General features: G+C 41.8%; 1 long non-coding RNA gene across 1 annotated transcript; it reads right to left on the bottom strand.

Annotated features, from left to right (window-relative positions):
• LOC146862710 (uncharacterized) lies at positions 1–27,778 on the bottom strand. Its single transcript, XR_014978498.1, has 3 exons — positions 27,731–27,778; positions 820–958; positions 1–391 (listed from the first exon to the last, which is right to left on the bottom strand). It is a non-coding gene; the product is annotated as an uncharacterized LOC146862710 (long non-coding RNA).

The raw sequence follows: 27,778 nt of genomic DNA, 5'->3' as shown, positions 1-27,778 counted from the left end.
AAATCTATAGCAGGCTTTGTATATATTTTGACTTTTGAAAAGCAAAGTTGGTGCAAAATACAAATAGATATTGTCTTATACCAGCTTACAGTTATTGGCATTAATTCAAAAAAGGAAAGATCCCCACACCATTTACACCTCTACACACTCCTCGTTCATATCACTCTCATACATAGCATACACCCTACCCACCCCAGAAACAATCAGCATGCACAGAAGAACCAAAACAGGGGTGAACTGCTCAACCCTCTGTGACTGTGCTGAACTCTGGGGTGTGTCATACACACTGGTCGACGCGCGTTTCGATGGCTTAGTCTCCTTTAGTTGCCATCTTCTTCAAGACCTGTTACTAAGCGATTAGGTAACGGGCATGGATGGGGAGATAAGATTTCTGCAAAGAGAATATGGAATATTAATTTTATAACCTTTACATAAATGGTAATGTTGTTGTTTGCAACCCCCGGGAGAATTCTTAAATTGTCTCCAAATAATTAACTCTAGAATATACATACTATCAAAGTTACAAATGTGCCACTAAAAAGGTGCTCTAATTGTGTCAGATGAGAACCTCCCCGTGAGGAAATATCAAGGAACAAGTGAAAAAAAGAACTAGAGAGAGGTAAGTTATTGGGGGTCATAGTGCTGGAACCAAAGTCCTATATGACCCAGAACACACTGCTTGTCTGTATCGATCATTTGTTAAAATGTTTTCAATGGTCTCACTACTCATAGTTACTTTACCACAGAACAGACTGGTGTGGATAAAGAGAGCCACACTTAACTTTCCGCCCGCTAACCACAAATACATCAATCACAAACCTTATTACTGTGTTTGCCTTCTTAAAGCTACTTTTGGATCTGGAAATTGAACGAATTGTTTTTTCACACAATGCGTGCTCTGACTCTTATCTGAGAGGGTGCAACTTTAGGTGCCAGCCTTCCTCTGTTCGTCTCATATCTGCATATAATGACAAGAAAATATTTATACAGAAAAGGTCAATGACATTGCTAGTCACCTCATCATCATCATCAAGAAAGCTTTATTCGATTTTCAGATTAAAATCATAAAAGCGTACATCGAAAAACTTGCATTAAAAAATACATGCATATATATATACAGATAAAAAAGTTTAAGAATAATTTGTTTTTACATAATCAGAGTCAATCAGAACAATCCCCTGTTAATGAAAAATTTGTCAAATTGCACAAAATGGATGTTAAAATATTTGCATAGAGCTCCGAAACTTAACAGCCAGCTTTAGAAAACTCATTACTGCAGTAATAGTACATTCATTTTCCAGCTGTAATAGCCTAAACATGGCCAGTCTACAAGTACAGATTCCCCAGGACTTTAAGAGTGGTTTCAGAAATGCCCCCCTGGGCAGCTGATAGAATTTACAAAAAAGAACACAATGGATGTTGGATTGGGCAGAGGTATCATCACAAGGGCAGAGTGGGAGTTCATTTGACCAAGAGTTGCAGAGAGGGAAAGCAATCATACGGTAAAAGTTTCCAAATCTGAGGCGAGTCAGAAGCATTCGGGCATAACAAGTAGGCTGAGTTAACAGATAATTTTGGAGGCCTTCTTGTATGGTTATTTTTTGGTAGTTGATAACTGTATTTTTTGTTTTTTCCAGGTTCCATCTGTTAGTTGTTAGATGGTTTAAGGCCAACTCTCTTAGGGTCTTCCTGGAAACCGTTTCCATGGTGGAAGGCCTCGTGAAAAACTCAGGGCAGCCAAGGTCAATCATCATGTTTCTTACGTATGTGAGCCATTTGATATTGGTTAATCCGTCGAGGTTGAGACAGTCAGTAATCAAGTCTCTGTTTAGTTGAGTCTCCGGAGTAACCCAAATCTTATGCCACAGGAGTATAGGCGCAATTTTAATAATATCTAAGATGTACAGCAAACCCAGTTCGATATGTATAAAATAAGTCGATGTTGATTTTGAAACTCCTAATAAATAGCACAAAAATTGATTTTCTGTTTTTTGTAATAGTTGTGCGTTTTCAATACCCCAAAGACCGGCTCCGTAGGTGGCAGTAGAAATGCATTTAGCCTTATATAGAACAATCAGCTCTTTCACTGGTCTGCCACCTAATTTAGCTGAAAACTGTTTAAGGGCGCCAATAGCTCGGGTGAGGGCCAAATTTCTGGCATTTACCGCTGTATGCCAATTTCCCCTCCTGTCAAAGTGTATTCCAAGGTAGGAGAAGTGGTCGGTGGTCTCGATCCTATTGCTATCTAAAAAGATTGAGCAAGGCACTTTCTTTGTTCCCGGGCCACAGGCCATCGTGTATGTTTTTGAAATATTAATTTTTAACCCTCGTTCATTCATATAAGTTGCAAACTTCAAGACAGCCCTCTGAAGGCCTATCTTGTTCCGAGACATAATGGCGGCATCATCAGCATAAAGTAGTATTGGGGTCGGAGCTCCTAGAATTTTTGGGTAATCATGCTGTGATTCTATTAAATATTGGCCAATGGAGTTTATGTATAGGGTAAAGAGGAGGGGGGCTGCACCCCTGTCGTACCCCTCTCTTGATAGGAAATTTATCAGAGCACTCGCCTTTATTTCCGGAGCGTACTCTAGCGCCTGCGTCACTATACAGAGTTTTTATAAATACTAGAATGTTAGAATCTAAACCCATTTCAGATAATATGGACCATAATATCTCGTGGTTCACACAGTCAAATGCGGATCTCAGGTCCACAAATGTAACGAAAAGATTTCCCTTTTTTGCTTGCGTGTATTTTGATAAAATTAAGGCCAAATTTAAACTCTGTTCTATGGTCCCTTTTCCTGGACTAAAACCATACTGCAAGTGGGATAATAATTTTTTTTCCTCTGCCCAGAGTTGAATTCTGTTTAAAATTGCCCGTGCTGCTACCTTCATTAGGGCATCTAAGAGTGAAATTGGCCGGTAGCAGGTGGGGACGTTTCTGTCTCCTTTTTTAAAAATAGAGACGACTATGGCTTCAGACCAAGATGGTGGGAGCCCATGTCGATTAAAATTATTTAAAACATTTGTTAACAGGGGAGCCCAAAGATCAGTTTCTGCTTTGTAGACATCAATCGGGACACCGTCAGGGCCAGGGGCTTTGCCTGAAGGACTATCTTTGATTGCTTTTGTAATCTCCATACAATTAAAAGAGATGCCTATTGGGAATATATTTGGTAGAAATGTAGATGGTTGAATGATTACCCCGTCAATCAGGGAGTTACCATAGTCGGGGTTTTCTATTGTATCATATAAGTTTTTTAAGTGATTTACCCAAGTTTCCCCATTAATAGCCATGTCTATAACATCTGTTTGGTTTTTCTGTAAATAGGGAGCATTGACCACTTTCCAGAAAGCTATGTTGTCCTTGGATTTAGAGGCTTCAATTAAGGTCAACCAAGCCTCTTTCTTTAAAGTCTGTTTCCTTGTTTTTATGGCCAAATTGTACAGTTTTCTGGCTTTACTGATCTCAGCAGGTGATTTGATGGTTTCATGCAAAGCCCTTTTTAAAGCTTGAAGAGCTTTGGTGCAATTTTTATCGAACCAACCGTGGCCAATTTTAGTGTGAGATTGATGCTCTCTAGTTAGTAATTTTTTAAGTTCAAGTTGAATTTTTAAGAAGGGAGTCGAGAGTACTGATGACTCCTCTGTTTCTGTCAGACAGGCAAGTATATCAGGTAGGCTGAATCCCATTAGAGTATGTAGAAAAACAGCGTGGTTAACCCTATCCCATTTTATAGAATAGCCGTTTTTTGTGGCTAAGTTTATGTTGGGATGATATTTGGGCGTATCTACGGGGATCTCATGAGTCTTTCTAATTTTAAGATTAAAGGCAATTGGGTAGTGATCACTGAAAAAAACGTTAAGTGTTTCCCAGGCAATAACTAATCCTTCATTGGATGGAGATATAAGGGTAAAATCTATGGTCGAGTTGCATCCCCGCTCATGAAAAGTTGGTTTAAAGGGAGTATTTGGGATGCAAAGTTCGTTGATAAAACACAAGTTAAAATGAAAGAGCATGTAATTGAGAGTATCACCCAGTTTTGAATGGACAAAATGAGTTGGGTTGTCATCCTTATGTTTACCAAGGCCGCAAATGCCATTGGAAGCATGTGGGCAAATAGTGCAATTAAAATCGCCCAGCCAGATCAACACCAGCTCGTATTTTTTCTAGGTCTTGATAGCATTGACACTCGACATAAGATTATCGATCTGGCTTTCTAGATTGCTGCAGGGGATATTATTATAAAAATTTATGAGGGTTAGAAATTTTTCCCGCCCCCAACTAACATTTAAAATCTGGTAATACTCAGTAAATATATGTCTCAATACCTTTATGCCCTGCGTTATCGAAACATATATAGTCAAACCTCCTTTATTTCTCCCCTGTGAGCTTATTTGTGCAGGGGCATGGAAGGTCTGGTATCCTGGAATATGGAGTTCGTCTGTGGCCCATGTTTCCTGGAGGCAGATAAAACTATAACAAGTAACTATATCTAGCCAAGGTTGGTGCGATATTTTATTTGAGAGGCCTGCAACGTTCCATGAAATGATGTTTTCAGCATCCCCTATTTCCCTCATTAAAGGAGCATTTTTATTTTTTGCTCTGGTTTTAGCAGTTTGGGGAAGAGGGAGACTGGGATGGGTTGGGCAATGAGAATTAGGAGTGGTCCCAGGGTGTAATTTGTCGCTGCTAGTTTGTGGCTGATCAATAGGTGCCACACAAAATATGGTTCCCATATTACAAATATTAACAGTATCCATTCCAGGATAAGAAGTGGCAGCATGGATATTAAGTGGCAAGATGGGAGCTCCACATAGATCAAATTCCAAGCTAGGTTCCATCTGTCAATCAGGGTCTTCTAGATCTGTTAGTGCCTCGAAACGGTTTGTGACTGGTACAGACCAGGTTGAGTACTGGGGTAAGTTGTATTTGTGCTGGTGTTGATAGAGAAGAGGCCTATCTGGAAAGGGTGAGAAGGAGGGAGAAGCATTCCAGCGACTAGAATTTCTAGAAAGTTGGAACAAAAGGACAGAATTAATAGTTCTTGGGTGTTGGAGCGCTGGAACTGTTCTGGTATTTCTGGGCGGCCTACGGATGGAAGTGTTACCTTGGAGGGTGAGGAGGGATTGGGGGTAGAAGTAACTCAGAACACGAGTAGATATTCCTTCCACTCCTCTTTCTAAAAACCAATCCGCTATGTAAGTAACTACTTTCTGCTCTTTAAAGTTTATGGTCACAATATCACCCTCTATGTCTTTAGGCCTACACCCAAGCCAGGTCAGCCTTCGCACAAATAAAATCTCACCGTTAAGGTCTGGGGGCAGAGGTCTATTCTTACTTAGCCAATATATTACTTTGTTTTTAAGTTCCACAAACCCCTCCTTCTTTCCTGGGCTTAATTTTGGCACACCCGTAAGTATGATAACATAGGGGGCAGACTCAGGTGGTAAGTCAATATACTCGTCCATTCTGTGGGTAGACTGATGTGAATTTGGCGCCCTGGAAATACTAGTGTTTTTCCCTTCTAGTGTGTTTTGCGGGACTACTTTTTCCCTCTCTTCTAAAGAAGTAGACACATTTTCAGAATCAGCTAAGATAGCTGGAGGCTGGGTGTTTGCTTCATTAGGCGATGAGACATCTCTTCCAAGGGTCATATCTGGAGGTTTCCTCTGGCCATCAGTTGTTTGAAAAATGACCAGATCTTTCAATAAAGAACCATTTGAGGAAGATATGGCTGTTAGGGTGTCTAGTTGTTCATTTAGCCTTTTTATTCTCTCAGAGAGAGGTAGAAGAAGTGATTTCACAAGATGTTCGAGTCTCTGGATTAGTCCGTCATTGGAGTCAGGCACAGTAGGTAGCGCAGTGTCTTTACGTTTTGAAGGACTGGGGAGTAACCTCGGTGCTATAGAGCGACTACCTATTGCTCCTGCACCGCCCCTCTTTCTTTTCAGGGTTGCCACAGGTCTGGGATTTTTTGAGGGATTCATTTTTCTAGTAGGCCTTGATTTTGTTTTAGAAGGCGTATTTGGTAGAACCCCTTCCGAAACGGAATGTGGAGAAGGGTTCACACTTGTATTAATGATAATTAAATCCCTTGAAGAGTCTGCTGTCGGCGGCAGATCCTGTAGAAGTAGTGGAATACCCGGGTCATTAGTTGAAGCAGAGGTATTGACCAGATTGTGTGTTACAGGTGTAGGAGACGAAATCAATTGAATAGTACCCAGAGAGGAGCGTTTATCAAGGGGTAGACCACGGTACAGACGGCGTTCTGTGTCCGCTATTTCATTGTCCAACTTAGAGACAGCTTTAGCCAGAAAGTGGTCTAGTGTCCCTTTCCGTGGGCCTCCCGCTAGTGTTGTCTTGCCTTTAGGTGGTTGTATAGGCGGTGTTACAGGCATGCTTTAAATATGGGCACAAACAGTAGAAGGGCACAAATATACGCGTACTGTGAACAGAGAAATTACAGGATTCAAAGGTGTTTGCCACACAGTACGTAGCTAGTCTTATGATGTGTCTTACTTACAGGAACCAAGGGGGGTGGCCCGGCCCGGCCTCCTCTGGCCCCGGACGGCCACAGACGGCCCGCCCTCTGCCCGGGCTCAGCCCGGCGACGCCCGCGTGCGTCCCGCGTCGCGAAGGAAGCGCCGGTTTTTGAAGCGCCTCCTGGCGCGGGAAAGGTTGTGGGCGGGTCTCTAGCCGCACAGGCTGCAGGGTAACGTAGTTTGTCCCCGCTCGGCGGCCGCTGTTGGAACTTGCGGCGGCGGGGGACACAGAGTTCAGCGAGGCAGGGCGCTCAACGCGCAGGGCACAGAGAGTAGAGCTGGCGGCAGGAGTCAACAGTCAACAAGGCGCCCTCAGGTCTGCATTTTAAGCATAGTAAGGCTAAAGCGGAAATTTTCTAGTCACCTATCTTTAAATGGTTTGTTGATAGTAATGCGGTAACGGCCTTTGTTTTTGTATGAGGAAAATTAGCCTTTGGTAAGTAACCTACTTACTCATATGAATATTACTCGAGTTTTTCCTTATGCTGTTTCTTTTGTATTCGCTTTATCCTTCTTTTGGTGGGCCACAGCGTTATGAATATCGTCTTGTTGATCACTAATTCTCTTCTATCGAGTGGACCTAATGGTAATATGGCAAGAAAGAAAGTTTGCCTATTAGTCAAGGAGAGTTTTGTACAGGACATAGGTGGTATATCAAACTGCTACAAGTTATCTTCCTCGGCAGCCTCTATGAAATAATGAGATGTTCCCACTTAAAGAAAATATGTTGTCAATCCTACTCTTTATGAAAATAAGAGATGAATTTTACCTGTATGTAAAAATAATGAACAAAAGAAATTAAATAAAAAAGATAAAAAAACAATACATGTAATAGGTTGTTGTGTTTTCTCTATGTGAACCCACGTCAATTAAAGCAATATAGGTCTAGAGGGATATTGTATATTATAGTTTGCTGTTCTCTTTCCCCCTGTTCCCTGACCTTAAACAATTTTTGTAGGGGGTTGCCTTTTTCACTTTATTAACAGTGGTTTTTTAATCACAGGCTTCTCTGAGAATACTCCATCTGCCTATCAAGGTGAGCAAATGTGCCCAGTACTAGTGTGCTCCCTCTTTGCTCTCCTCTAAAGCATCCATGCCCGTTACCTAATCGCTTAGTAACAGGTCTTGAAGAAGATGGCAACTAAAGGAGACTAAGCCATCGAAACGCACGTCGACCAGTGTGTATGACACACCCCAGCGTTCAGCACAGTAACAGAGGGTTGAGCAGTTCACCCCTGTTTTGGTTCTTCTGTGCATGCTGATTGTTTCTGGGGTGGGTAGGGTGTATGCTATGTATGAGAGTGATATGAATGAGGAGTGTGTAGAGGTGTAAATGGTGTGGGGATCTTTCCTTTTTTGAATTAATGCCAATAACTGTAAGCTAGTTTAAGACAATATCTATTTGTATTTTGCACCAACTTTGCTTTTCAAAAGTCAAAATATATACAAAGCCTGCTATAGATTTTGGTACAACGTAGATATTTTTGTACATATAAAAATAGGAATAAATGTTTGTATGTTCTTTATGAAAATAAGAGATGAATTTTACCTGTACGTAAAAATAATGAACAAAAGAAATTAAATAAAAAATATAAAAAAACAATACATGTAATAGGTTGTTGTGTTTTCTCTATGTGAACCCACGTCAATTAAAGCAATATAGGTCTAGAGGGATACTGTATATTATAGTTTGCTGTTCTCTTTCCCCCTGTTCCCTGACCTTAAACAATTTTTGTAGGGGGTTGCCTTTTTTCACTTTAGAAGCCAACTACACACATATTGGCATTACCTATGACTGTCCAAGGTTTTGTTTTTTGGCTTCTTGTGCAACATCTGCGCCATACATAGCGCATGATGTGTCCTCCATCATATTTAGGTGTTTGGATGAGTTTTGGGCTGGCCACTCATGATGGAGCACGATTGAGAGATCTGTAATTGGGCCAGAAGACAGAGCGTGTTCTCACAGTGCCTGTCACTGGGTCATAAAGGTCCATAGATTACATGCTCATTCAGTCCTTGGTCTCTCTGCAGAGCACAAAGAGAGATGATCACACATATGTGCCAGTTCTAAATTTGAGACTATGGGGAAATGCAGTGTTAACAGACATGTGTGTGTGTGTGTCTGTCTCTGTGCATGGTTGTGCAGCCGAAATTAAAGTAAGTACTTAGAGGGTAGAGTGAAAAGACAGTGATGAAAAGGAAAAAGCTGAAGTATGACATACAAATAGAGGGACTTTAGTAAGTAAGAATATGCAAGAAAGCAGGCATAAGTGACTAACACAGAGGGAGAAATACTAGTCAGGTGGCACTGTGTCTGGCAGGGCATTCTCGTTCATACGTTTTAGTTCATGTTGTTAATTATATAGTGCCTCTAACTGGGCCATAAATGTCCTCAGACTACGTGATCATCCAATCCATACCCTCTCTGCAGAGCATACAGAGAGAAAATTGCATATGTACCAGTTCTAATTTTGATCCTAGGGTAAGTTTGTGAAGGAGAAACACTGCAGGACCAGTACCAAAGAAAAATACATATATCTGTAAGAAGGAGAGGGGAGGTGGATAGTGATGTAGAGGAGGGGAAAGGAAGTACATACAGGAGTGAGGGAAAACCCAGTGATGAAGGGAAGGAGATAAAGTGTAGCTTGGTCAGTAAGAGTGGGGGTGTGAGCTTCAGATTTTCCAACAATCACAATAGCACATTATGTTAAAATACAGTATATGACAAGTAGGGTACACAAGAGGGGCTTACGGGCAGTGGAAAGGGATTGGTGGGGGTACTATGTGAGAGACAACACATTATGTTGTGAAATAATCTAGATTGTTGAAGTATTTCCAAAAGGAGAGAGGAAGAGAAGGTGTGTGTTTTTTTTTTCTGTGTGTGTAAAAATTCCTGATGAAATCCGACAGACATCTCACCATACCCAACTGAAAGCATCTGTACCCAACTATTTATCAGAGAACACATTTATTACAGGTGTGTAACATCCCAAGTACCTGCCCTAAAGCCACGCACCTGTTTGGGCATTAAGATGGATGGACTTTAGAAATAGAGATGGGATAAAACAGGATTTCAGTGACTAAAACATGGAGAAAGATTGCAGAGGAAATGATGCACGGGGGATTACAAGGGTGATTGAGGCACGCAGACGTGCACCCTCTTCCATACACATGTTGAATGTTTTTAATGCTTAATACACAATCTTATGTTTTATACATTTTTTAAAATCTCATATTTTCAGAATTGAAACATTTTCAATTTTAAATATTCAGCGCATTATCCTTGCTGTTATTCAGTTATCTGATATTGAATAAAAAACAATGCTAACAAGAATTGTCAAAGCAAGTTGGTCTGCTGTGTTTCCTATGGTAATGGGTGCATGATGTACTTGGATGCACTAACAGACAGACATTGGCAATTCCAGTAGGTCTGGGCTATAGTTGAATTAATTATTTGTTCCAATAGCTGTATGCTGTGGGGTATGTGTGGATGCACAAATATGGTATACATGCAGACACAAGTGAATACTATATGTGAGGTAACTCAGATCTGATAGTGTGAGACTATGGCATTGGACACCATACTATTTCCCTGACAGACATGGCAACAGGTATTGATTTTAGACAGCAGAGCTGTCTATCATGGGAAAATGTAACTTGATTATTGGCCGAGTTATCATATGCCAAACAATATTCTGGGTATTCAAATCTACTAGTTCCTATAGCAGAATTATCTCCCGGGTCCCACATACCTCAAAAATGAAGGCCACAGAGCACAGCTAGCCACAGTACAGCACAGTCATCTAGGCTCAACCCAGAGTGTGTCGTGGTGCAAGGATGCTGGAGGCTGAGTCGTGACGTCTGGGAATCCGCCCGAACGATGTTGTACGTGGTAGACTGAGTGACGGTGTAATGGGTTAACTGGCTAAGTTATACTGTGAGATATGAAAGTGTTTCTGTGAGTAAGAGTGTTGTAAAAGATAGATGGTGAGTGAATGTGTGAGCAATTGGAGCTGTTAAGGGTGGGTGATGTAAATGTGTGGCTGTCTCTCTTTGGAACAGGGTGTCTCAGGCAGGGTGTCCAGTGCTTCTCTGGGGGCGAGGGGTTCATCTCACTCTATGGTGTTGGCCTTCCTAGTGTTTCCCTCACTTTCCCTGAGGGGGTCTCAATCAGGTTGGCTCTCCTTTGAGTCCGATTGTAACCAGCTTAAACATGCGAATGATAAGTAGACACAAGGTTGGTTCTAAACTGATTGACAGGCTAAATGCAGCAAAGAAGGGTTTGAACGATGTCACTGTCCACACCCTTTATCACAGGTAATTTCAGTAGGCAAGGCCACAAGGCAAGAGTTAAGGAGGTCACATATGAGAAAGAGTGTGCGAAAATATCTAAGAAGCAAAGACATCCATCTTTCCAGTCCCATCAACTACCTCCCCCCTCCAAAGACAATGCCAAGGACTCGTGCCTCCACACCTTTGTCTTTGTTTAGTAAGCGAAACTGTGTCATGGAGAAAAGTCATCTTTCATCTAAGTTGAAGAGGGGCACTGTTCCACTTCCTTGTGATGTAAAGCACCATTAAGCAGCTGCAAGTTACATATGAAATAAATAGATATTTTAGTGTGGTGTTCGTGGTGTTAATGTCATGAAATGTCAGCTTTGAGCATGCAGCAAGCATCCATTGATGTTTGACGATGCAGGTTAATGCTAAGTGCATGTACCGGAACTTTTCTTTTATGCCAAGCAGCAATGGGCAGAGAGAGGGCAACGAAGCAACTATAAAGTCCAAAATGTGACTGATCATCGAAGGTTACTGGTAGTTTCAGAACAGCTACAAAGTGACCCTATGCCATCTGTGACACTTTCAGCCGATCCCGGCTGTTTTACAGTATTTAGTGATTGGCATGGTTAGATTTGGAGTTTCGTTTCTACCACTATAATTGTAGTTTTTAAAAATCTTAGAATGCAGAGTATAACAAACGAACAAAATGCTTGTCTCGGCTTCTCCGTTTCGGTGAATGGTATGAAAAGCAGGGAAACCTTTGATAATGACAAAAGTCCAGTGGTTAAGTGGTTGACTTCAAAATTAAGATTACATAAAAATGCTGAACAAACCTAAATCCAAACCTGTTCAGTAGCACAACAAGCTTACTTTCCTCAGATCGGAGTTTGAGATTATGGTGACAAAAAAAAAAAATACTTTTCTCTGCACAGCACCTTACCTTGCAGTGGAGGTGGGAGAATCACTAAAAGCTGGAGCCAGGCACATGGCTCTAGCTCAGCACAAAGTCCTTTTCGACCCGCGAGCCCACTACAAGCTGAACATTCATGTGTTTTCTGCCTGCCTCCCATGCTCCAAGCTCATGCGCAACAATTAAAAGCAAAGCATTACCCTTTCGTGTAAAACAGGAGAAAGAAAGATTCTCACAATTCACTGAATTGCACAATGTGAGACCAGAAATCTTGAGATCAATCCAGCACGGGCTTGAACAAACTGTGTGATCCTAGGCAATAATTATTTTACTGAGCCTCTTAGTCTTCATTTTCTCACATGAGATCACCTTCAAAATCAAGAGGTCAGGATGTGCGCTCTATATAAAACTCTTAAATTCGATTAAATGGATTAGAATGTTGCTCCGTGCATAATGGGGTTATGTGCCACATATATTAAAACCTACATACATGCCTCATAGTTCACTAATAGCATTATCGCCAGGACAGCAAACGTTCTCAGTTCATGTTTACAGATGATCACTTTTAGACAATGCCTCTCACTGCAGAGATATTACCCGATGTGCTAAGGTGAAACGCTTCCCCATGTTAAAGAAATACACTTTTTTGAATTTTCAAAGAGGCTCTAACACATTTGTACATGCTGATTCTCATTTTTGTACATGATGCTTGTTACATGGGAAACATTTTCATGGCTCTGCTCGTGCATGGCTCTTAGAGCCAAACTGGACCTTTGGATCAGCTTTGGCTCAGCACTCCCTTTTAGTTTGTTAATTCACCCACCTCTACCTAGACAATGTTATAAAAGCGGGTGTCAGTGGTCCTTGTTGGAGAGAAATTCAAGAGACAAGAAATGAATATAGAACAAAATCAATTCTATATATTTGCTATCTAGCCGGATAGTACAATTTAATAAGAATTATTCAATATTGTCAAAGGACGAACGTAATAAACAGTGGGATACAGTCCTGTATCCAAAATTCACATAGATACACAAAGAGTGACAAATTGACAGTTTACAGAAAACAGAACAATCAGGAGAAACAGAGAGCGTTGCTTGTACTACAATGTAAAAGATAAGACAAGCAGGATACGTAGCAACAACCGTTACACATAGTCACAGAATTGCTTGTGTGCACAGTGTTTTTAAATGTCAACGACGTTTTGATCCCTATTTACAGAATCATTGGGATCATCATCAGGACAGTAATACTGTTGGCCTGAACAATTTAACGTTTAGACAACTTATGGAGCCTCTGGAAGGGTATATCCGGAGTTGTAGAAGACCACAAGGGTCATGTCGAAGTGGCCACTTAAGTAAGGATAAGTAGTGCAGTGACTGTGGCGCTTTAATTCCTGCCCCGATTATAGTGTTAATGGTGGGGCACTTGGAGAGAGGGAACGGAAAAATGCAGTTTTAGGGCCATATGTAGATAATTTCTATTTACCGATTCATAAATACCGAATTTTACCGATTCGGTATTTATGAATCGGTGAATAGAATGTAGGTAAACATTCGGTAATTATTACCGAATCGGTAATATTCGGTATTACTGATTCGGTATTTACCGAATCAGTAATAATGCATCCCTTCCAATTCATTCCTATGGGCCTGGAGGTCCCCACTATACCGAATCGGTAATAGGGGGAGCATATTCATGGGTGGCAGGGTGTCACATTGACACCCTGTTGCACCCCTGAATCGTGCATGTGTGCACATGTGGCGCACATACATGCCCTAAGGGCATGTATGTCTGCCACATGGCACTTTTAAAAAAGCACAAAATTGCTTTTTAAAAGGTATTCGTTATTTACCATCAACTTGTAGTTGGTGGTAAATAACGAATCCAGAAACCAAAAATTCACTCACTTGAGTGCCCCCTACATAGGATTTCAGGATTCGGTAATTTACCGAATCGTTATTTTACCGATTTCTTAAAATTCCGATTCAGTAAATTACCGAATTCTGAAATCCAGCCACCTACATCTCAATTGCCTAAATACCGGTCGGTAACAGGATATTTACCGATTTTCGGCCGGTACCAACCGGTATTTAGGTACCTACATATGGCCCTAAGTGATTTGTAGATTCGATGCAGGAGGGCAGGGGGTCCAGGTAATCGGTGGACGAATGCGGAGCGTGGTGGCTCGATGGGTCAGCCTCCCCACGGCTCTTCCTCATATTCTGCAGTCTCCAGAGGTAGGAGTAGGTGAACTACTGCCGAGGCGAGCTCCACTCAAAGTATGAATACGAGCCCCTCAACCCCTCCTGACCATGGGGCTAATCTGAACCACATTTGAAATACTACGATCAATTAAATTACAATTGGAAGTATTATAGTGCACACACAGCAGGTGTGTACACATCACTTCTCATGTAACTATTTATTTACCTCACCTTTTAGGTCACTTAGGAGTGGAACGCACAGGGCTGGCCCCTGTGTGGTCCTGAGGAGGAGCCATGGGGAGGCTCGAAACATGTTGACCAACACTAGAGACTTTTAACTCATTATGGTTACATCGTTGTCTAGTACCCCTGTTTTTAATATACCGACTAGGAGCTAGAATAAGGTGTTTCGCCCACTAGCCAGGTATTTTTAGATTTCCTATCCACTCCACTAAACACTGCACCACACATAGTCGCCTATTAGTGCCCCTACGTAATTTCGCAAGTCGAAGCACGCCTCAATCCGCAGCGGATTGAGAGGACCCCAATGATGAAGCATGTCACCAGTGGAAAGCCCCGGTGAGTGAGGGGACTCAAGAAAGCATTTGCTCTTTCTTGTCAGAAATACCTGACCTTCCAATTCAAATTGATTTGGGGTCAAACATCACCCTAGTTAGGTCCTCTGTCCGGTAATCCGTTTTTTTTTATTTTTGCGGCATATAGTTTAACATTAGCTGAAATAAGGTAACTACATTGAGGTTACCTGTGTAGCTTGACTATTTATTTTTAGAGTTGCTAATGCTGGAATAGGGATTTGTTTATCTAACGTCCGGTATTGTTATCAAATAAACCCCACCATTGGTCATACAGACCTTTGTTAGTCAGCAAGGAGAGAGCATAAGGAGCTATCATTTACCTCAATTACCATAAACAGTGAAGTATAATTGGGGCTTCACAGAAATTGACTAAGAGATTTAGGACAAGTTTAAAGGGATTTATTAACAAATTAATTTAAACTAATCATTAGTTCAGTTTAAGTATCCACATTTCAATGATTATTATTACAGATGCAAATAATCTAAAAGTCGATATTTCAAAATAGGATAGAACAGCACATTGGTGAGAATTACAAATAAAAGGTAGAATATGTACCAAGTGTGTTCCATAAATAAAATTCCGCAAACTAAATTAATGGGGGTTGGCTGTTAAAGGTATATTGTTCCAAGCAGGTAAGGTAAAGGTGTCAGCTTCAGAAACCAAATGAAGGTTTCTAGTGAGAGAAAAGGAATACAAAGGCATGAACCCCAGCACTCAAGCAGTGGAGTTTAGAAGAGAACTGGAACAGTCTTCTCAGCTCAAAGTCAACAAGCATCTTTAGGATCTGCTTCCTAAGTTCTGCAGCAAGGTCTCCTGCCTAGTCTAAGGAACACACAATAACATAATTAAACAAAACATTGGTTGCAACATTCTTCTCATTTCAACTCCTGTAAACCAATTTGTTTTTGGCAAATTCTGTGAGCAGGCCAACCCCCCATTTTCTCACGTCTTTACAATGTATTTTACACATCCGTACCATTGGATTTTTACTTGAACAGATCTTGTAATTGAGACAGTTCTTCCCACTATTAAATCTAATGGGGTTGCCCTGAGTCCCTCAGAACCTGTGTATACAACTTTAAAGACTGCAAAGGGGTCGGAACCCGACAGAACTCTTTGCAGCCTTTAAAAAAGTTCTTCCCACTAGTCGCTCTTTCTGCCATCTCCTCTCATCCCAAAAAGAACCTAACTATGAGCTGTCTAATACATGACAATAGCCTATTCACTAGCTAACAGAAACCTTCTGGAAAATGACAGCATCTGCAGTGGGAAAAAAGAGAAAAACCTCTCGTACAAAACCACAGTTTAAACGCAAAAACAGGCATCTAGGTCCTAACGGTTAAAGTCAACATTTAAATGGCGTCAGCATTTAAACTAACTCTATTCATCATAATATCTTAACTCGTGTTTGCTAATAATGGTTAATTGTGATTGCCCACTACAAATGTTGTGTTTATTGTGCACATTATTTTAACATTGAAGTTAGCACTTGACAATTAAATGTGCTTAATTTGCTAAATGATAAATTTCGCTATTTCACAAACAACATGTATTGCAGGGTGTTACAGCACAAGACTGGGGTGTTATACGGGAAGTCAATTCCAGGAGCAGAAGAACACAGCAGAGAAGACCTAGGCTGCAGACTGAAACCCCCTCTCCAAATTGAAACAGATAATGGATTAGAGGACCAGCAGAGTTATGGCCTGACCACTGTGACACAAATGTTGCAGCCATTTCAGAAAGGTGATATTTCTATCTCAACCATAGTCACCTCAATGAATCACAGTTTCTATAGTCAAAATTGAAAAATCTAGATAGCACTATTGAGATTTAAAATATATTAGTTGTTTGACTTTTGTTTAGTTAATAATGTTTTGGAAGTGTAATGAATGTATTTATTGAATATACCAGCATGTATACATTGAGAGAGAACTTATGGATGCATAGTGTTAGACCTGGCAGCCTTAGTGTGATCTTCCTCCAAATTTTTGTCTGCCTCCCTCCATTTTATGATCTTGTTTCTTCTGGTTTTAGGACTCTGCACACTTTACCAATTCTGACTAGTGTTAAAGTGCTTGTGCTTTCCCCCTAAACATGGTAACATTGGCTGAACCCTAATTGGCATATTTAATTTACTTATAAGACCCTAGTAAAGTGCACTACGTGTGTCCTGGGCATGTAAATTAAATGCTTCTAGTGGTGGCGTGACAACATTCTCAACAATGACAAATGAGATAAAGAAAATCGTACATTTGAGCCTCACCACTATCTTGAATATTTAGGACCAATACTCACCGAAGGTCCATCCATCCATATACTCACACACTCTTTACTGTTTCAGAAAAAAACACACATGTCAGAACCAAAAACTTTAAGTTATAGGGAGGAAGAATTTGAGGAGTTGCTGACAAGGCCGTCTAATTTAAATCCAGAAAACACATCAACTAATCCAAGACAGCAATCGGAATTGGAAAAGATCACAAGATTAAAGAAAAAACAAATCCGCACTGCCCTGCACGGGGAAGTATTATTGGAACATTTAAGAGCAGGAACTATCCCCATAGGTCTCCAGGTCAAAAATGTCCCAGTGATATTTGTGGACCAACCACTGTATCTGGGTGACTTCAGCCACATTGGAACAAAGTGCTCCAGAGACTAGATATTTCTCCCCATCAAAACAGCTGAACGCATGAGCCAAGAAGAATTGGAACAAATCAAAGTGCTTGAAGAAGCCTTCCTGTTGAATGACACAGTCGATAACGCAAAGGCCTCATTGACAAAACTTGAAAAAGAAAACACAATCTTCAAAAAGAATACTGAACATTTCAAAAGAGCGAAGTTACAAAAAGATATAACAAACTTCAGTGAGCTAAGAACCTATCCCTACCTCGATAAAGAGTACTACAAACAACCGGCTAATACCAGGATCCTGAGAACCTACGGCGGACGAAGCAAAAGACAATTCACGACCTTCTCTGACGCCTCTTCCTATTCAGACAGCTCTAGTGACGCTGAACCAACAACAAGTTTAAGGGGCAAACAACAAATACACTTCTATCAGGGATCACCTCCTTTTTTAGAAAGAGGCAACGGCCGCCCAGGGGTACGAAACAGAGCCCGACAATGGTTCAATACCAACCCCAATCCCAATCAGTATCAGGGGGGGAGAACTACATGGAGGAACACCTACAGGTGGTAAAAATTGCACAAAGTCCGATTCACAACATAACAAAATACGAGCTCTCGCCAGAAGAAATCCAAGTGTTAACCAAAGGACTTTCCTTCATCTCGGTCAGTCCGCCAGATATAAGCCAGACGAAGGTAGTACCCCCAATTGAGCTACTCTGCTTTGAAAAAAATTTGATGAGAGAGTTAGACCTTCTAGACAATAAACACAAATACATAAAAATGGAACATGACCAGGAATGAGAAAACAGCACTTGAAAAGCTGACGAACAACCAAGACATGATAATCAAGCCCGCCGACAAGGGTGGGGCAATTGTCCTAATGGAGAGAGCAAAATACGAAGCTGAAATCAGCAGACAACTTGCCAATAAAGATCACTACCGCAAATTGGAACAGGACCTCACAAATGGTAAAAAACAAATTACAGCAACAAATCCAAACGGGAGAAGACAAAGGATGGTTTTCCAAAAAAGGAGTTATCTACTTAATGAGAATCCACGGACTCCACTCTTGTATGTCCTCCCAAAGACACATAAAGATCCAAAAAACTCTCCTGGCAGACCGATAATTTCGGGAGTGAGCTCTCTACTAGAAAGACCGGCAAAATACAGTGAAGTTTTTCTAAAACCACTGGTTAGCACCACCATCAGCTACCTCCGGAACACCATGCAGGCAGTCTACATCCTTGAAGGGCACCCATTTGATGAAAAAAATTAACTTTTGGTCACCCTAGATATTGTAAGCCTTTACACCAATATCCCGCAAGAAGCTGGCCTGGAAGCCCTACACTACTTTTTAGAAAAACGGACAAGACCACATAATATCCCAACCGAGTACCTGGTGGAAATGGCAGCAATCTGTTTGAAGTTCAATTTCTTCCAATTCAATGACGAACAATACCTACATATCAAAGGAACTGCGATGGGGTGTCCATTCGCCCCAGAAATGGCAGTCATGTTCATGGCACTCAATGAAGACCAATGGATATACAATCATAATCCATATGACGGCCACATAATTATGTGGCGCAGGTTCATAGACGATGTGGTGATGCTATGGAGGGGCCAACTAGAAACACTTGAAGAGTTTAAAGAATGGTTAAATCAGAGGAACCCCAATATCCAGTTCACTGTGAACGCAAGTAATGAAAAAATCAATTTCCTTGACCTTATGATACGACATGATGAAGGCACCATCTATACTACACTCTATACTAAGGAAACAGATAGGAATTCACTCCTACACTTTTCCAGTTTCCACCAATGCAATCTGAAAGAGAATCTGCCCTTCAGCCAATTCTTGAGGATTAGGCGAAATTGTTAAAAAAAAGATGACTACTTTGAAAATGCAAAAAATTACTTGAAAAATTAGTTGAGAGAAACTACCCACGAAAGTTAACTAAACGGGCAATGAAAAGGGCCTGGTACACGCCGAGGGAGGTACTTCTAACTCCCAAAGAAAGATCAAAAGAAACACCTCTGGTATGCGTGACAACATTCTCAACAATGACAAATGAGATAAAGAAAATCGTAAAAAAGAACTGGAGTACAGTAAGAGGAATGGAAATTTTCAAAGATCTTCCAGTCTTTGCTTTGAAGAAAAACAAGAGCATTAGAGATCACTTAGTACAGGCAAACACACAGATTAAAAGACAGCGGCCCACGCTCCAGACAATGTTGGCCCTCCCACCAGTAACAGGATATCATAAATGCGGGAACTGAAACTTGTGCCCCAGCACTATAGACGGTAGCCTTTTCAACTATGGGAACAAAAGTATTCGCCACAATGAGTTCACCAACTGCAACACGACAAACGTTATATATTGCATTATGTGCCCCTGTTGGCAAAACAACACAACAAGTAAAGAAACGGATAACACAGCACAAATCCCGAATAAAATGTAAAGTTCTGAATGCACCAATGGTTGAACATTTCATTCAGAAGGATCATGGCCCGAATGAGATACAGTGGACAATCTTGAAACATGTCAAGGGCAAAGACATAGATAGACCATTGGCCTGTTTTGAAGCAAAACTAATTTTGAAGCTGGGGACAACTGATCATGGGCTGAACGAAATGACGGAAATCATGCATTGCTGTTAAACAACTCAACCACCTTCAAAGCTCCATGAGCGAATACACCTAGTCACGCGATGAACTCAATAACAGTTTCCTTTTCTCAAAAAGTGCTCTGGTACACCTACTCCTTTGTGCACCACGAAGAAACAGAAGCTCTCACTCTTCCAATTCATGCACAAGCATGACTCACACTAAGCCAATAGATACAGACAGGAGGTCAGCCAGATGGGGACAACCGATACAGGCAGCCAAAGACGTTGGACACCACGTATGCATGCCAACCTTTTTAACCACTGCTTCAATGGTGCGAGTTCCATCCTCCGATTTTAATTAAAATAGGACTGTTTCGTAGACAAAAAGTGATTGTACTTGGTACCTTAAAAAAATAGAAACAATCAGCCCCTAAGTCCAGAGCGGCACGTTTCATGCACCGAATTTGAAAATTGCAACAATAATTAACACATGTGCACTCCTAAATGCTTCTACGTAGCGTCTGTGTTGTCACAACAACAAACACCGAATCAATAACTGTAGTGTCAAATTAGGAAGTCATACTTTGGATCCCGGAAGTCAGGCAAAAGGATTAGACAACTGAGATGCCCCCTTGTATAGACGTGATGACGTCAGAGCACGTCCGCGTCGGAGATTGTTATCCAGAACCCGGCGCCCAACTAACAACGCTACCCGACATACCGACGAAGTAGACGCGGAGACGAACCAAAGCTTCCACCGAACTCAGACTCTGGAATCTAAAGGTAACATACCACATGCGGCATCTAAGAATTTAGCAATTCACATAAGCCCCTGCTGGAACAACTGAAATGCTTGTGCACAATCAAGCACGCAAAACGGACCTAGATCGATTAATTCAGCATGAACCATTTCACAACTGAGCACCAGACTGTAACGGGTGATATCCCAGCCACACTAACAATGTTGGTAAATGCACGTGAGAAAAGACCACAGGCACCCCCAGTTTTTCTACCTGCATGAGCCCAATTTCCATCTGTTGGTTAACAGCCACATGTCGAAGTGATGAAACGCCCTTAAACTCCTGAAATGACTCCTTCCACGATTTTTCCCCTTAATGTTTTTCAGAAATTTGCACATAATTCTGAAAAGAAGCTACAAGAACCAATAGAGACGCCACACGCCAAACAGCAGAAAAACAGTTCATTTCAACTGATGACATGCACAAAGAATGGGTAACCTTTATAATTGGCTTATACATATGTGACCAAACTGTGCTATATCAAAAATCCCCCACTTATTGCCAAGCTAACCACCCCTCTCCCTCCCCCCAACAGAGTCCTACACTGAATTTCCCAGCCCTGAGGAAGACCTTCTGAAAATCCTCTTGGTCCCCACACAAAGGTCGAAACGCGTCGGCACCCCCCTCACTCAGGCCAAGAGACCCCATGTTCAAAATTGTTCAAAGACTGAAATGACTCTGAGATAAGCTGGATTGAGACAGCTTACATGGTTAAGATCTTGACAGGTTCCGGACTTCCCGCAGGAGCCAGAGTATCTGGAGCCATTGCATCAGATGTTGGACTCCAAGGATGGGAAACATCTTGTATCTGGGTTATACAGCAGAGTGCACGCACACGGAGAGGAGCTGTCTACCTCGGCCAGGCACCATTGGGAGGAGGATATAGGACAGGACATCACGGATGAACAGTGGAGATATTGTTGCCTTCAAACGGCACAGATATCGGCAAACTGTAGACTGCGAATAATACATTATTAACACTTGCACCGGTTATATTACACACCAGTGAAGAAATTTAGATTTAAGTTAGCGAGCAGTGATTGGTGTGAAAGGTGTGGGCAGCCAGGGGCAGGGTTCCTACATTTGGCATGGGAATGCGCACAAGTGCAAGACTACGGGGGCCAAGTGCTCATGGCACTAGAGAAAATGGTAGCTATCAGCGTAAACAGAGACCCGCTTATTGCGCTCTTAGGATACACCAAACAGATACCCTTTAAACACAGAAAATACATATCAATATCTCTATTATTAGCAAAGCGGAGAGTAGCATGTAGATGGGGGAGGGGTCGCGCGCCGAATTTTAAGGAATGGTTGGCAGATTTATTATATTGTCAAGAGCAGTCCACCACGTATGCAGAGCTGCTGCCGCACGCCTCTCAACCTAAAGATATTTGGGGTCCACTGCAGGCCTACCTCCTGGCCCAAAACTCCGAAAGCGCATGCCCTTCACAGATGGAGGCAGAGGTGTAAGAAATGAATGCATAAACGAGGAGCATGCACCGTTGGACTATGCTGCAAATAAGTCTGGGACATTAACGTTGGCGCTTGTTTGGACATCTCCATTGATAGCAGTATGAAGGTTTGGCATACAAGGTCAGATACGTTGTGATATATAAGGAACTGAATACCCATGTGGGAAGTGGATTACAAGACCTACTGTGAGATGGTATTGTATTGTATTGTTAAAAAAACTGAAAAATAAAGTTTAAAAAAAAAACAAAAGATCTTGACAGGTTCTCCCTTTGGACCTGGAATTCATTTTGTATTGAGGTCGCAGAAATTAATGAGACCCAACACCTTGTAAATATAGTAGGACTGATTAAGTGATTGGGAACAAGATGATTGAATTTAATGTAACGTATGATTTGTCTTTTTATCACTGTATATAGATTTGTTCACACTTTGTCATGTAAAAAAATGAATTGTTAATGGATGTATAATTGTGTTGACGTTGTGATAACGATATCAAAAGTAAAAACACGGTAATGGTAAAATTTCACTGAGATTTTTGGTGTTCGTAAACAGTTGTTATAAATTGATGGCTCTTAAATGTGGTATAGAGAATTAAAACATACTAAATGTACTTAACTAAACAATTTTTTCCTGCAGATAAAAGACAATCTGGGGTTGCAAAATAGATTTTAGCATTTATGGTCCAAGAGGTATTTGCTCTTTGTTCTGCTAGTGGTCCTGCAGCAGTCATTGCGCCACCTGCTTAAGTAGCTCTCTAACCATGGCTTTGGCTTGCTATTGCAGAGCCTGTATGTGCAGTTTCACATTGCTACTTTGACCTGGAAAGCTAACCCTTTTCCAGGTCTAAACTTTCCATTTTTATACATACAAGTCACCCCTAAGGCAGACCTTGTCTAACCCACAGGGCAGGGTGCAATGTATTTAAAAGGCAGGACATTACCTTTTAAGTTTTACATGTCCTGGTAGTGAAAAACTCCCAATTTGTTTTTCACTACTGGATGGTCTATCTCATCCATTGCATAACAGTGGGATTACCTTATTACCTATTTTAAGTATAATTTCCAATTGTGAGGAGATGGACTTTTCAAGTTTGGTTTCACTGGACTCCTAATTTAAAATCGCAACTTATGGTGAAGTTGGATATTAAATGACAATTTAGCCAATGCCACTTTTAGAAAGTTGGCATTTACTTACTTTTGCCATTCAGTGGTTGTTGCCTGTCTCTATTCAATCTGGGTTGGGTGGCAGCTAGGATTTGTGAATTCCCTTTAGACAGCCACTCAAAAAGGGAGCTGAGGTGTGTCTTGATGGGCCTTCCTGGAAGATGGGAGGGAGGAGCTGAACACAGCCTGTTTAAACTGGCTGTGACCTACCCACACACGAAGGGCTGCATACCCCCTGTATTGAGTCTGGAGCCAGGTCAGGAAGGGAGACCTCTGTGCACTTCAAAACATTCTTTGAAGTCCCCCCAACTTCAAAGACACAACTGGGTATAAGTACTGGACCTTTGACACCATAACTTCACCACACTTCTGGACCTGTGACCACTCTGCCAGGAGGAAGTGCTGCTGAAAGGACTGCCAATCTGCGGGATTGCTGCTTTGCTGGACTCTTGCCTTTCTGTGCTCATAACTGCTGAGCTGCCTGCTGTTCTCCTGCCAGGTTGAGAAGGACTGGACCTGTGTCACTTGAAGCCAGAGTGACTCCAAGGGCTTGCTGGCTTGCCTCCTGTTCTAAGATTCAGTATCAAAGGCTTCAACTATCTGCATCTGCACTCTGCAAGCTGTCTCTCTGATCTGCCAAATGTTGCTATCCCAGGCCTGGACCCTTAGAAGTGAGGCCTAAAGTGCTTCTATTTCCAGAACCCATGCATCCTCATTGGAACCAGTGCATTTTCACCTCTGCATAAGTCGGAACCAGCACATACTCGTCATTGCGTAGAGCAGACCCGACACATCGGCTTCGGAACGAGCGCATCGCCTTTGGAATCAATGCAACGCCTACTGCAGGAGCAGCAGCCATCTATCACATTCAGAATCATCGCAAAGCTCTTGGAACCAATGCATCGCTGCAGTTGCGTGGAGAAAATAGACTCATCTCAATCACTGCGTGGCTCGACACAGACTCATCGCTTCTGCTGCACCTCGCATCTTTGCCAATGACAACGCATCCCGGATCAAGGTGCATCAGTGCAGCATGCCCAAGTGGGCTCCTGTATCTGGCCCATTCTCCAGTGTGGTTGGCCCTGAACGTTTGACTTCACCCCAGTCCTGCGTGACTCGATAACCATTTAAGTCCTTATTGCTTCTAAGCGCTATTTTACATTTATTCTTTAAAATGTCATATCTTGACTTCTACCTGTTGGATTTTTGTCATTTAGGTCTTGTTTTATTTATAAAACTAAGTTCTATTTTTCTGACCTGGCATGGAGTGCTTTTGTGATAATTTCACTGTGTCATTGTTTAAAGTGTTGCACAAATACTTGTACATTAGCTCTTAAGTTAAGCCTGACTGCTCTATGCCAAGCTACCAGAGGGTGAGCAAAGGATCATTTAGGGTGTGTTGCGAATAACCCAGACGAGGATTGTGGTTCCTTCTTGGACAGGGGGCTTGCCTTTGCCAACCAGTAACCCTATTTCTAACAAAAATGGTTTAGCCCAGACCATTTCTATCCCACTGAGTGTGAGTAATGTGAATGTAAATGTAATATGTATTTATATAGGGCTTACCACCCCTCGTGAGACACTGAAGCTCTTTGTGTCAAGCAGTAATGTGTTAATACATCATCATTCATTACAATGAGCCAATTCTGGTGCCAAGTAAACACACAAAGTGCTGAAAATGTTTAATACATCATGCTTGTACTCGCACCCATTGTATCTCTAATTTTAATGCACCTGCCTAATTTAGATTTGGGGTATACTGCACTTCTTTATTTCTGCAATGGTATAACCTCATCAAAGTGTTATGCCAAGCTTTTGATTGATGTATATTATGCATTAAATATGTTTTTTTTTAAATACGCATGTATTCTTTCATTTCGGAAAGTAGTCGCATTTCTCAATGATATAGATCAGGTGACTTTCTCGCTCAATATACTTTGCTAGTTCCAAGGGTGCAACGTAGGCTCCTGCACCCTCTGAGGTGCAGGGGACCTCCAACCATTCAGTGGGGCTCATTCAATCCAAGGCCAAGGACTATCTGTGAGATATGGGAAGCTCAGGGGGCTCGTCCCATTCTGGGGGTGAAGGTTGCATCAATCTGCATTATGCCATCGTGGGAGCTGTTTTTCCTTTCCTTTAGCTTTAAATGTATTAGAAACTGAGCTTGCGCTAATATTACCTGTGTTTGTGTTTTACCCCATCTTGAAACGATGTCGTAGCACCCCCGTGATGATTAGTATTGCTGTTTCTCAACTCTAAATGAAGAATTGTAAGACTTGCACTAAAAGACTGTGAGCATTCCCGGAGGCTTCTCACCACGTTGTGCCTAATGAAGGACAGCCTAACTATCCCTGGCTAATGCTTATATAATGTGTTAATTATAGTGGTTGAATAAAACTGTCATATTGACTGAACTCAGTGCAATAGTATTTTGAGAGAATCTACAGATATATACTATAGTAAAATGTTTCTATCTGCTCGTTCTTCATTGGTGCATATCCTGAAAACCATGTACTTGTGTAGTAATGTTTGAAAACCTTTGTCTATAGTCCTATAAAAGGATGCACTTTTTCTCTGTGCATGGCACCCCCAATTACCCAGTCTTAAAAGGGGAATCTATGCAATATTTTCCATAGAACTTTTGCAAGTTCTTTGAACTTATGATATATGTACTTCGCTGCTAATTTTATTGATGGCATATATATTTCATGTATTTTGCCTATTACTTCATTATATAAACCTCTAAAATGTTGATCAATGTTACAGTTCCTATTATACAAGAAATATAGGTTCCACTCAGGGAGCAGGGACTCCACCGCTTCCGGTCGGAGCTGTTGGCACGCTCTCGGTAACATCATGAAAGACCGGTTTGGGCACTGACACCACTATGTGTGACGCAGAGACGTCTAACAACCTCGTGGCGTGAGGTCGTCCTTGAAGACAGTGGTAAAGACGCTTCACAGAGTATACCAACCACGTGTAAAAGGTTAATCACGATCTGACACGTCAGAATGTGTGCGCGGAATAGAAATGATGCACATGTCACTCATGGAAACAACAAACATGCCTAGATAGAAATCTTTTATTCATCGTAAATGCATTGCTCTCTCTCTCGGGTAATAGCTGCAAATGGCCTCAGGGAGAAGGTTGAACAATAATTAAATTAAGTTTATGCGTTAGTGGAATCATACATTAATAATTCAATGATCTCAAATGAGGCGCGTTTCTACTCAATGTAATTGCTTTCCATTGACGGTGCATCCCAGCGTGCTTTCAGAATAACCTCCCGACCTCTTCCGCCCATTTCTTTTTTTAGTATCGTTAGTAACCGAAGAACGTCATAAAAACACTCGAAAATGTTGTGATACACTCTCAGCTATGGTGTTTTGTTTTGGGATAAATATTTACTATTTGCAGCTGTTTAATATTTATTAGAAACGGAGCATTTCGAATATAAAACGCTGTACAAAGCTCAGTTTGGTAAATAACATTATTAGTGGGTGGTTTGTTGCATATTTCTATTGTGATGAGGCGGGTTTGATGCCAAATCACACAAAGACAATGGGAAGGAGGGAAAAGTGGTGGGCACAGGGCTTTAAGTGGGCCGGGTCTCACCGGGTCTGAGCACCGGCAGTTTTTTTAAGGGGGCCTGGAAACGGGTCTCTATCGGGCTCTCTTTTGTGTCCTGGCACAGGCGGCCCGTTTTTTTTTCAGGACTGCAGTGACAGCAGCACTTCGATGTGCGCGTGGTGCAGAGGCGCAACTAGAGCCAAATTCCGGGGGGGGGGGCTAACCAAAAATTTCGGGGGGGGGGGGCTGAATCTTTAAACAGTAGGCAGAGTGGCGCTGATTTCGGGGGTGGGGGGGCTCAATCTAGGCAGAGTGGAGCTGCATGGGCTCTTAGAAGGGGTGAAACAACAGCGAGGCCTCATTAATATGCAAATGGTCTTTTTAAAGACCTGTGAAGTGCTCGGGCGCGGCTTTGTGCCTGCCCGGGAAGCGGTCTCATCCCGGGCTGCCACACACGGGGGGGGGGGTTCGGGGGGGGGGGACGGGCCTGATGCCCTTTGAGTTCAATGGGTGTTGCGCGCCTAGCGTGGTGAGCCTTGTAGAGAAAGGGAAATCCTTTAAAGAGAGTCTTTTTCTCTATGGATTTCCCTTCTGTTTTTGAAACTCAGGAGCAGCAACATTGTCGTGGTGTCACTTTTTCAATATTATATACAAGCTATAGTTGCTGCTTATTTATCTTATGCAACTAACAACCACTGACAAAGCCAATAGTCCTGACACGTAGGTATGATGTGACTTGTATCATATATCTGGACACAATGACAGAAACAGCAAAATACAAGTCGGGCAGCACACTATGCTAAACACAGATTTTTAGCTTACGTGTTTTTAAGCCACGCCCTTAATTACATTGACCACCCCCCTTTGGGAGACCCCTTAGTTTTTTCCTCCCACTTAAAGCCCTGGGTGGGCAATAATAAATAAATGTAAATTAAAACGTACCTGCCGCCTCGCCACCTGCCGCCTCAGTGTTCGCATCTCCACTCCTGA

Source organism: Triturus cristatus, chromosome 2_2 (assembly GCF_964204655.1).
Source record: "Triturus cristatus chromosome 2_2, aTriCri1.1, whole genome shotgun sequence".
In the NCBI taxonomy this organism is placed as follows: domain Eukaryota; kingdom Metazoa; phylum Chordata; class Amphibia; order Caudata; family Salamandridae; genus Triturus; species Triturus cristatus.
Note: the sequence above shows the minus strand (reverse complement) of the source record. Positions and strands in the feature narration are given on the sequence as shown.